The following is a 13,086-nucleotide window of genomic DNA, read 5'->3' as shown; positions in this document are numbered from 1 at the left end:
CAACTACTTGCATCTACAGCAAGTTCATTAGTTTTTGTGCAGACTGTACTTGTACAAAATTTGGGCACGCACTCGTTTTTTGCCACTAAACGCTGGGCCATCTGGTAGAGTTAAAAAAACAGACGCCCTGACCCTTTCTTACCTATTGTGCCCATTTCTGGGCCCTCGTTTTTTTACTCAAAGAAGTACGGACCCCTCACAATATGTTGAATTACCGTATTAGTAAATTTCTATAGACCCGATGAAATTTTTGATTGAACGGACTAACGGATTGCGTCTCGACGGTTTGACGTTAAAAAAAACTAGTTTCGTATTGTTACTCTCCTAATTAGTTTCAAGCGTGTTTTTATCGGTAATTGTTTCCAACTATAAATAGAATTAGCTGCACACCTGCCTTATCACTATCGTCGCTTGAATTAAATATTACTATGTAAATATCTCAATACATATTATATTCTAGATTCCCAATCTGTCATTCGACATCAAAGAAACCCGTCGTCGTCTGCAGTTTTTTTCAAAGCCCTCCAAAGCCAATCGAAGACATGAAGTTTTTTGTGCACAAAAAAATCATAGGCAGAACTTTCAAAGCCATATCTCTCTGCGGATCTCTGTGTTTATTATGTTAAATAATTTACACAAAGGCTCTTATTGAGTGGATGCAACGAGGGTTGCATTCACCGATGGTATGCAGTACAATTGCATCGTGAAACTGGAGAGTAGAAGTGTAGGAGTTGCGATGGAGGCATACGTCTCGGCCGGGATCGATCGAATGAATAGGTTAGGATTATTTTGTTCGATTTAAATGTGTGTAGAATACGGGTTTTCTCTCATTTAACGAAACTATGTATAACATTACATATTATAGGCACTTTATAAATATTTACGTGCATGTGGATTATGTCCAGAGTGCCTATTGGTAAATAAGAATCTGCACTAAACAGGAATATTTTAGAAATTTTTCATAATCGGACACACGTCGCGTGAATTATAGCAAAGCAGCGGGTCAAACTTACCAATATACCTCTATACCACCAGTAAATACATAAGCAGTACCTGATAAACTAGGCTGTAAACTAAACAATGTACCGAAAGGCAGCGCCAATAAACCCACAATTAGGGTAGAGGCGTCGTCAACGGACCGCCCCGCGTTTTTCTAAACGGTCGATTAATATTTCCGCAGCACGGCATCAGTAGCACCAGGGGGTCACTTTAGATTAAGAAAAACTAAGTTTTAGAAGGCTGCGGTGCAAACTACGACTCTATCTCGTTGCTTCAAAACTCTCATTCGTTTTAGTAAGTTTGGTACCTATGGTCGTTTGCTACTCTTTGGTCTAAAACGGATTTTTCTGAAATTTTGTAATACATTGTAATATAGGAAACAAGTACCCTGGATTAACATAGGTAGGTAGATAGATAGAGTACTCTTTTTTTGTCCATCAAGAAATAATTTACAATTTTACATACTTAACTAGGGTACAAAAGGCGTTCTTTTCGCTTGTCTTCCAGACAACCTTTTGATGGATGGACTAAAAGAGTCATAAATAATACTATAGAGTCATAAGGGCACAGTGAAGGTACTTAATAAATGGAATATACTTACTAAATGGAATATAGTTTAATTTAATTATTATCTACATAATAGGCTACTTTTTTCCTCGTTTATCTTGTTTCTAAGACTTACGGCGGTTTTACACCAGCAGATTTTTTAAAAAGAAATGTCAATTCCCTCATAGCGAATGTGTCATTCTAAACGCTAGAGTAACCCCGCAGCAGCCCCGTCGCATGTCAAACGCCGCTGTCCTTCGTGACTGCCTCAGTCATTTGTTGGTCGCGTTTACCCACCGGGTGCCGTGCACTGCTGTACGATCGCACGGTTGTATATTCGCTAGGTTATGGTGCTGGTTATTGTTAGTATGATGAAAACTTTGCTGGGCATTTCAGCGGGTTAAGTGAATCTAGATTAGAGTAGGTTTTGGAAATAGAGATGTAGATATGAACTTATGGTCTGGATATTGATCTGAGACCGATATTAAGTATATCTACTGAAATTGTAAAAAAATAATAAATTTTAAGCTGAACTTATAGCATACTTCACATTTTAACAATCAACAAATAAATATCAGCATTGCGAAAAGTTACACAGAATTTCAGCTGTGTCTATTTTACTGAAATTTATTTTTCTTTTCCTCTAAATAAATAGTAACCCGCACCATAATCCGTCGAAGACACAGCAAGGTGGGCACGGAGAGGCCACAGGTCATGCGGCCTGGCACGGGCAGCGCCGCCCCGGTCCGACCCGGATCAATACCGCCCGGAGACTGAACCTTGGACTGCCGGGGCAGAAGGTGGAATTAGTAGTGGAAGGTAATTAACTTGTTAGGAGGCTAACTGAGTGACATCAATTGTTTATATTCGTCTGGCGCAGGCCGGGCAGTTTAGCTACTAATAACTTATCTGAATCCTTTCACCACGTTGATAATCTGTATGTTACTCGTAGCTGTTCTGTTCGTTACAGACAAGGTAAAAAGAAGACATACTTATATTATTATGTGAAATTCATGTAGAAGTTTAGTATGCTTTACAACACCTGTTTACAGATACCGGTGCATAAGTCGACTTATGCAATTGTTACTGCTAGTCTTCAGTGATAATACTCTGATTACACCTACCGAATAGAGTGGCTACATACTATACAGCTATCCCCGGCAGATCATAGGCCAATGAACGGCTAGCAATGATCATTGAACGAGTGCTCACCTGAAGATACAAGGGCTGAACAGTGAAAAAGAGATTGTCAATGCGGAGAGAACATTATCCTGCCATCAGTTGCCAATCGCTAACTGCCCAAGTGCCCAGGGTGCGCCGGACGTACAAAAACTATAAGTATTGTGATGGCTGATGTAATTGCATTAATGAGCTAGATAATTTCTAAGACACTATCTGGGCAGGTACTGTTTAACATAATACGGCAATAAAGGCCCTGACAAACTGAGATGAATTAGTTATGTAACTAGGTAAATGAACATCGATACTACAGTAGGTATTTAAATCTCATGATTATCTCTCTAGATCGTTATTGAAATGAGGTAGTGGAAATGTTTGCCTCAACTACTTAACAACCTGCCTCAATAACTATGAAAATATGTAAGGATATTTTCAGTGGCACCACTGAAATTTCGTTAAATAAATGGTGGTCATTCGTTTTTAGAACCAAATCCATGACGCAAATTTGACCGCAAGACACTCACATCGTTTTAAACGTCTTATAATAACCGGCTATGTACGGAATCCAACAACACATAACCTTTACCAAGGTGCCTTCAACAAAATTTCGTTATTAGAAACAAATCCATGACGAAAATAAGATCGCGAAACACACGCATCGTTTTAAATGGCTAGTAATAACCATGTCTATGTACATACTCCAACGATACCACATAACCTTTACCTAGGTACCTTCCACTAGCCACCGTAACATCGCGTGTGACTTTTCCACTTTTTTCCCTCCCAACACCCCCCCTACCTGGGGGGGTGTCCGCGAGGGCGGCGCGGGGCGGAGATGGCGCCGTGGCGTGACCCGTGGCGATTGACCCCGCCCGCCCTCCACCAGCTATTTATTGGAGACTCTCAAGTGATGGTTATCTACGTTATAGTCTGGTGTTTGAGGTATTGGTATAAATAAACTGGGCTATATGGTGTGACGCTATGTACATAATATATATTCTGGTCTATCTGAACTCGCTTATGTTATGTCTTCCACTTTACTTCCCTCGTATTATATTTACGTGTGTACGAACAAGTATTCTTATATTGGATTCAGGTTTTCACTTTCAGTTTGTTGCTCACTTACACCTTATGATATACCTACAGATACTGGTAGGGAATCCTAACAACAACACTTATAAAAAAATATGGAGTCTCGCCGGAGTTGCGGTAGCGAGCGGACGTGCCCACGGAGCGCTCACAATTGGTGACTCACGCGCACGACCGATAAGCGACCGTCATTTGTTTACTGTGTTGAACGAAAAATTCTACACGGCCGCGAGTTATACAGTGAACTCTTTATAGTAAATTCTGAACTGTGAATAGCCCGGGGGGCCTCGTAACCCCCGGAATTAGTATAGTGTTGGTGAATTTATAGTAGATACCTAAACATATCGAAAATGTTTTCGGAGAACAATATAAATTATATTAAAAACAGTGATATGGACACGGCCCCGCCTTGCACGGGATCAGACAGTGAAACAGTTAAAGACAAAGTGAAATTAGTTAAAATAGATTTATCGGACTTCAACAAAAACATAGTGCAGTGCTGGGAATGTGAATGTACCTTCAAAATAGAACCTTTATGGGGAATAAATCAGATGAACACTAGAAGGATTCAATGCAAGGTATGTAAGAAATTCTTTCTCATAAAAGCGGCGCTTAAAGCTGAGCCTAAATATGATAACGGATTATTAGAAATTGAATCTTTAGTATCAATATATACCGCAGGAGAAGCGACCGGCGTGAAAAATATTCGCCCATGCATCGACTGCAAAATTAAGAAGGAAATAACTACCTTGCCTATTGAGAGCTTCACTTCTGAGGAATGGTTCATCTGTAAGTGCGGTAAAAACCAGTGTGCATTTATAGAATATGTTACACAAAGTGAACTACTACCTCTAGCTGTCCGCAAATCACGAAAAAAGAATAAGCGGGGAAGCCAAACTAGCAGAAATACCGAAACATCAACCGACCGGAATACCTATGTAACTAACGGCGCCACACATCTAGCTCCGCCCACTGCAGTGGTAAGAGATAGTCAACGCGTGTACAAACCCACTACAAAGGAAGGTGATTACATCGAAAGCCAAACTACACTAGGAACCTCCCATACTGTAGGTACAGTACAGACTACGCTTGATGCATGGAAAACCCCACGACCAGTTCGGCCACCACCTACAGCAGCTGGGTTCAAATTACAAACAACAACATGTGACACCACGCAAGTCAAAGAAGTGGCAAACCAAATGGTAACTAGAGGAGCGAAAAGACAGCGTACATGCGCTTCAAACAATGCGGCCCCAGCACAGAGAAACACCCACATACCTAATATAATTATCAGGGATGAAAATGCAATAAAAAATCAAGAAACGCTAAAGAAAATTAGAGAATCAGTAGCTAAAAATTGCTCAACGCTTAATATCATGAAAGGCCAAATAAAAATTAACCCTACAAATGCAACAGCGCGAGTGAATCTACTCACTACGCTTGAAACCTGCGGGATAACTAGAATAATCGCACCTAAACCAAAGGCCGATAGACAAATGGCGACTAAGATTGTGCTTAAAAATGATACCTACGATGAATCCACTGACACCATTGCTAACGAGATAGAAGACTGCATCGGTATTAAACCACTTGCAATCAAGCCACTAGGGAGAGCAGGCAAAATACACCTACTCATTTTTGATGGCGAATACAAATCAAGAGAACTTCTAGCGAACTTCAAAAATGCGGAAAGGAAATTTTTCTGCGCGCCTACTATCAAGGTCGAACCATACAGAGAAAACCCAAAACACATCGTTCAGTGCAAGAAATGCTATGCATTCGATCACTCAAAACAATCGTGTTATGGTAAACAAGAAGAACCACAAATAGTTTTGACCACAGCTGAGGGTACAACAACGAAAGTCTGCAGAAACTGCAAAGAAGAAGACCATGGCGCCAACAATGCAAAATGTCCTGTGTTCAAAAATATGATAGCAAGACAAATTGAACAAGCAGAGGCTAAGCAATCAAAGAAAGAGGAGAGAATCAAACGCTCAGTGGTACGACTGGGTGTGAAATATGCAGATATCACAAACACAAAGCAATTTCCAACACTGCCTCAAAAAGAAGCAGCGCCGTCACCTACAGAACAAGTGGCACCGACAAAAGCTGGACTGACGCTAGAAGGCCTCTTCCAAATGCAAACACAAATGCAACAGACACTGATGATGCTGACTGATACCATAAACAGGATACACTTGCATCTAAATGGCCAACAATGATAATAAAAAAATAATACAAAATCTTAAAATCTTACACCTAAATGCCCAAGGAATAAGACACAAGTTCAAAGAAATTAAAACACTAGTCGAGAAATACAGACCGTCCATTTTATTATTCAATGAATGCAAGATCGATATGGAGAATAATCAGTATAATATAAAGGGGTACGATAAAATCACCCATACATTGGAAAAACATCTAACCACTGCCATGTATGTACAAAGGGGGCTAAGGTGGGTCGAAACAGAAGTTACCCCCGGCTGGCGTGATGAAAACAGAAGTATAGAAGGCATAGGGATCAAACTTTTTATTAATCATGCTACCGGACAATATATCAAGATTAAAGGAATATACATCCAAATCCCAAATCAGAATCATGCCAGAGATGAACTGGAGGAGACCTTAGCCGACGATCCATCTATCATCATTGGCGACATGAACCTTCAAATGCTAATGCTTGGCCATAAAAGGAACGCTGGTCTTGGTAACACTGTTAAAAAAGCAATTAAGGATGGAATTTGTTTGCTGAAACACGCTAATGCCCCGTCCAGACCTTTTAGCCAGGGAGACGGTATCCTGGACCTAGCTATAATAACACACCAACAGCTTGAAGCGCAAGGTAAACACGTAGAAAGCGTGGGCTCGGATCACCTTCCTTGGCTACTAACAGTAAAGGTCGAACACAATATAGAGCAGCACCTATTCCGTAACACAAAGAAAATTTATGACGATGAGAAACTGAGAGCGGCATACCAACAGACAATGTGGGAAGGTTTCCGTCAGCTTAACGTAGATATTACTACAGAAGCCGATTGTGAGAAATACATCGAAACAATGGAAAACTCCATTATTAGCGCCCTCGACAAACATGCGCCCTTGAAAAATTCCACGAGACAGGAACGACTACCTGAGGAAATCAACAATAAGATAGATTATAGAAATAAACTTAAACAAATAGAATGGCAAGCAAGACACTGCAATCCCAGAGTCCGATCTGAAATACGTACCCTTTATAACAATGCTAAGAGAGAAGCTGAAAAAGCCCTGAAAGAATATTCCGAAAAAGGCTGGCTTAACAAACTCCAAGATCCACGGGACAATAGAACACAAATGTGGCGCATCCAACGAAACTTTAAGAAACCTATCGTTAAACTTCCAAACATCACAGGATGCAGTACAGAAAGAGAAACTATCGACAAGCTAGTAGACACAGCCATAGTAAAAGATGCTGAAATATCGGAAGACGATGAAGGAACTGAAAAAACTACACCGTTCCAACCTCTCGATCTGACGTCAGGAAGAGAAGTCCAACTAGCACTGAGCAAATTCAAAAACAAGAAAGCCCCTGGCTTAGATGGGATAAAAGCAGACGCTCTCAAACTTGGAGGAGAAGTATTCATCGAGGCATTCGTGCCTCTTGCTAACTTTGTTTTGTCCACAGGTTACTTCCCTATGAAATGGAAAACTGGCGTATGCATTTTCCTGCACAAGGATGGCAAAGATCACCGCCTGGCACCTTCTTACCGACCCATCACACTGCTCAACATCATGGGAAAGCTGTGTGAGCGTCTGATCCTGAGCAGACTCAACGCTACGGTCAACCGGCTGCAACCAACATACCAACACGGCTTCACAAGGGCAAGAGGCACAGGAACCCAGATTCTACGAACCGGAAAACTAATAACCGATGCGTTAGCCGATGACGAAAGTATTGCCATGATATCGACTGACCTATCGAAGGCCTTCGATTCTATTAACCATAAAGGCCTGATAAAGAAACTTCAAAATAAGGAAGTCTCGAATAATATCATTAAGATAATCGAGAACTACCTCGAAGGCAGAAACTTGAGAGGTAGATTTAGAACTACGACAACCGAAGATAAACCAATACACAACGGCGTACCTCAAGGTTCAATCCTGGGACCAGTTATCTTCAATCTGTACGTTCATGATATTTGGGACATCCAAGACCGTATCAAAGGACTCAAACTGTCACAGTATGCTGACGATCTATGTATACTCAACAGAGCACCAAACCCTGATCATGCTACTATGCGTGCTGAGTGGGCAGCGGAAATGATTATTGACTACTACACCAGATGGGGGCTAAAATGTAACATAGAAAAAACTGAATGCATTATGTTCTCGAAAAAGAAAAAGTACCGGCCAACAGTGAAACTGAAAGAACAAACGTTACAGTATCAAAAGCAGATCAGATACCTCGGTGTCATCTTTGACAAACACATGAAAATGAACCAGCACACCGAGAAGGTCGTCAAAAAATTGAAGCAAATCAGGGGAGCCCTGGGACCAATAATAGGATATAATGCGAAGACTGATTTAGAAACTAAACTAGCTATCATTCAGGCCTGCATTCTGCCACTGATGGATTATGGAGTTGTTCAACTTCTCCCGAGATACAGTTCCACTAATCTCAGCAAAATAGAGCGTCAATATAGATTGGCACTAAAAAATGCCGCTCAGCTACCAAGACGAACGCCTACAGAAGCGATCTGGGAGATGGCTGATATAGAAGCTTGGCACTTACGCGCTGAGGACCTTCACACGAATATGTTGCTAAAAATTTCTAAATTGGAAATAGAAGATCTTGAATCCCCAGGAGATCCTTACCAAAAACATGGTGAATTCAACCCTCTAAGAGTTAATCACAGATTAGGCGACATACTGTATGACCCCAAAGAAAAAGGTCATAAGAGATGGCCCACTGACAAAACAAAAGATCCGCGACCTTTGAAAATAAACTGATGAACTGTATACCTACCTACCTAGAACCTATTAAGTATTTCATTTGTTATTATAAACTAACATTAATATTTTAAATAATAATATCGTAAGTACCTACACTAATTTAACACGTAACCTTAGGTATTGTTAATACTCATTTGTTACGCATCAACAGAACACAGCAAACATAGTTCCATTTGGACATAAGTTAGCTGACTCACCCCTGCACGGCTCACCGGCCACAGGCAAAATTTGTTATCACACAAAGTAGGCAAATAAATGTTATTCTGATTCTGATTCTGATTCTGATTCTATAAAAAAATACACATTATATCAAACATTGTTGTCGAGCGCTTTCTTTTTTAGGGTTCCGTAGCCAAAATGGCAAAAACGGAACCCTTATAGTTTCGTCATGTCCGTCTGTCCGTCTGTCCGTCTGTCCGTCTGTCACAGCCGATTTACTCGGAAACTATAAGTACTACAGTGATGAAATTTGATGGGAATATGTGTTGTATGAACCGCTACAAAAATATGACACTAAATAGTAAAAAAAAGAATTGGGGGTGGGGCCCCCCATACATGTAACTGAGGGATGAAATTTTTTTTTTCGATGTACATACCCGTGTGGGGTATCAATGGAAAGGTCTTTTAAAATGATATAAAGTTTTCTAAAAAACATTTTTCTTAAAGTGAACGGTTTTTGAGATATCAGCTCTCAAAGTCGTAAAAAGTATGTCCGCCCCCCTCTATTTTTATAACTACGGGGTATAAAATTCTAAAAAAAATAGAGGTGATGCATGCTAATTAACTCTTTCAACGATTTTTGGTTTGATCAAAGTATCTCTTATAGTTTTTGAGATAGGTTGATTTAACTGTAATTTTGCTGCTACGGAACCCTTTGTGCGCGAGCCCGACTCGCACTTGGCCGGTTTTTTAAAACCTAAGAATAAATCTCGGTATCTAGAATTACTTATAAAGTAGAGCCCCTAAGAGATAAATAGTTTATTTTATACTTTTTGCACTCACCGGGTGACTTTTTTCAGTACGTAATCTCAGTTACGCATACATTTACATTGTTGCTATAAAAGTAATAATAAATACATACAGTTTTGTTATGGGGTCATTTACATTGAGTTATTCACACCGTTAAAGAATATATCAACTTGATCAGTAGAAACTTTTTAAATATTCAAACAAATACCTACAGTAATTGTGTTTTATAATGATGATTTGAATTAAATATAACAATAACAGAGCAATAACATTACGTTAATGGTAAACACCTGTTCACATTATACGCCATATCTCCTACCCCTTTTCTTTGATAAACTTACCACGTGCTCGAAATTTGATTATGGCAATAAAAACCTTACCTTTCTAACGGGCCATCTGATCAATGAGCATGCATCATCTTATCCGTATTTTTTGAATATCAGTTCTTTTAAAACGTGATAGGGGATATCGCATTGGTTCGTCACATGGCGTTAGGTACATGAACAAGGGCAAAGATCCGAGGAAAATAATGTGTAGGTATAAACAACAATAATATAATTCTACTTACAAATTCAACATTAGCGCATCTTAAACCAAATCAAATATTACTTCACTGACAAGACAATAGACAGATTTTCATACAAACATATCAAGGTGGCATATGAATCGTATATTATAGCAGAACCAACGACCAACCGTTTAGTGTGACCTTTCACTAAACAAACTAATGCTTTGTACCGTTCTACAATTTTGTGATCTTCCAATTTACTGCGTCACGGTCCACACGTGGACAAGACAACACAATATTGTCGAGGTTTTATGAAACCCTAGTCGAAACATGAATGTGGATTTTTTATGTTGTATTTCCAACCCGCCAGCCTAGCTTGAGGTTAAGGCAATAGGAGGCGTAAGTACTGCAATAGACAATTTACAGACGTTGAAACACGGATAACGCGTAATCGTGTTATTTACTGTGTGGTGTAGGTTGCAGTTCATAATTTTAAAAGAAATACTCCGAATTACAGTGGTGATAAATATCTAGGGTTAAGTCGAATTTTCTATGTAATAATAATATTCTTCGACAGATATCTGTAGTACTGACAACAATACAACGACACAGACGTGCAATATGTTATCTAAAACACATTAAATAGCTCATGCGAAAAAAACTATAAACAAAAGCATAAACTATACACTTAAACGTTACTTCCATGACCAGCTGTACCGCTATCTGTCAAGTCCATGCACATGACCGTTTCAGAACGCACCACCTTATCTCATACATCATTTCCATACAAAAACATGCCGTATTTTGAGAACAACAGAGACAAATAAAGGAGAGTTCACAAGTTGGGAAGATGGCAAATGACAAAAACCGTCACGATGTATGAAAAGTTAACGATCTTGCCGGTTTGCTGCTCCTCAAATTGTCTCGAGCTCCGACCAATGCCCCTGGTTCTACTCTGTGGCATTACGGTGCATCGTGTCCACACTTCCGCGTGCATATTAGCCATATTTCTACTCTGTGGATGCTGTTTATTTTTTAATTTGGCCACGGTTGCCAAGCGTGACCCTAAACATGGGCAGTTGTTGGCGTCTAGATTCGTTAGATTTGTGCGGCAAATTTATGTAATGTGTATAAATAAGTATGTTTGTCGTTATCTCATTGACTTGGTTCCAAACGTGCGACTAAATCCCGATCAGCCAGTCTTTTCTTATTAGAGACTCATTTCTCACGCTGACAAAAAACTATTCCAAAATTAAATTATGGCGCAAAAAAGGCCGCAGGAAACTGAGAGGGCTGAGCAAACGAACCGCGGCGGCGTTCCCTGGCCATATTAATAAAACTGTTCTTTATCAACCCTTATCTTGCTAACGAGAGGATCACTAGAGGCATTGTGGTACGTCGTGACGCCTGCGCTTATCAACGTCAGGTGTGTCGACAAACACTCCGTTTACAATAGCATTAGTAATAGTAAAGTCTTTCATTGGTGTGTGCTACAGCAAATATTGTAAACCCGAGGACCTGTGTCCGTTTTGATTGCGTCTCTTAGATAACAGATTGTTTTATTTAATTAAGCGATTCTCATGTTTGTTAGGCCGTGATAAGGTGGTTATTTATGGGGACCACAGTACAGACGGTTTATGAGTATTTAATTGTTGATTGCCAGCGCTCAGAGAGATGAGATTGTTGCGCAATACTGAGGACGAATGTGATCATTGAGATGAGGTTTGTTTGTACATTTTGTGGTGGGTTTAAACTGTCAGCATACAGTTTGATGTCTGAACATTGATTTGCTTCCTTGTTGATTTAGGTGTATGGCTGTGTATACTAGTAGGTAGGTACCTATACCAAGTTAGTTACCTTAAAACTAGATGAGAGTGAGAAGATCTATTTTTAACAATTATCACTATTTTTCTTTAGAAGACGGAATTTTTGAAAATCCTAATTTTTTTCTAAAATAATAAATTTTAATTAAAAAGTAGGAGCTGTTAACCTCAAATTTGTTTTTTTTTTGTTTTGAGCAGTTTGTGTTTCCTAGCTACAATCAATCAACGATATGCAAATAGAATCAGCTAAACCACCCCAAATTTTTGTGTGCCAAACAAAAATCCGCACGGATCGCGGAAACATTGTATTTGTCCAACAAAATTTATGTATTCCATAATTCCTTTTGTCCGTGAAATCGAAAGCCCCACCATTCATTCAGATATGGTGTATCGAAAAAATGCAATAAAATGCATAACGGTCAGTGCTGGGAATATCATTAGCAGTGAACCGTGATTGGGGCCGTAAAGTTGAATAATTATTGCCGGATCTCTAGGGATCCGTGGCAATGGTAGTAATTGTCTTATTGAATCTAGATCTCAGGGTATTTGGTATGGATACCTCTTTAGTTATAGCAATTAGGTGATAGAGTTTGGGCTTATACTTAAAAACCTTACTTGTTTGTAGGAAAGCTGTAAAAATTATTCAGGCAAAATATTGTTTTTTACCAAATTAAAATTTGAATTAAATTTTATTTTGCAAAAATGCAAGAAACCTTAAATAACTTTTGGGGTAGTCTTTACTGATATAATTTCCTCCTAGATATGGATAGACCCCAATAAACATACAAACTATTCTACTATTATTATTGTTGTGCATATTTTTTCGTCAGTCCTAATGCTTTAGTCGGTGCGACGTAACCATTTATCAATGGAGTAATCTGCGATCGTTATTCATATCGATGTTGTTTTATTGTGGAACAAAATCTATAGAGAGGACTCGATACACCAAAACTGAATAAAGTTACTGCACTATTTTGGATT

This window comes from Plutella xylostella, chromosome 18 (genome assembly GCF_932276165.1).
Source record: "Plutella xylostella chromosome 18, ilPluXylo3.1, whole genome shotgun sequence".
NCBI classification, from domain to species: Eukaryota; Metazoa; Arthropoda; class Insecta; order Lepidoptera; family Plutellidae; genus Plutella; species Plutella xylostella.
The sequence above is the reverse complement of the archived record's forward strand: the minus strand, read 5'-3'. Positions refer to the sequence as shown.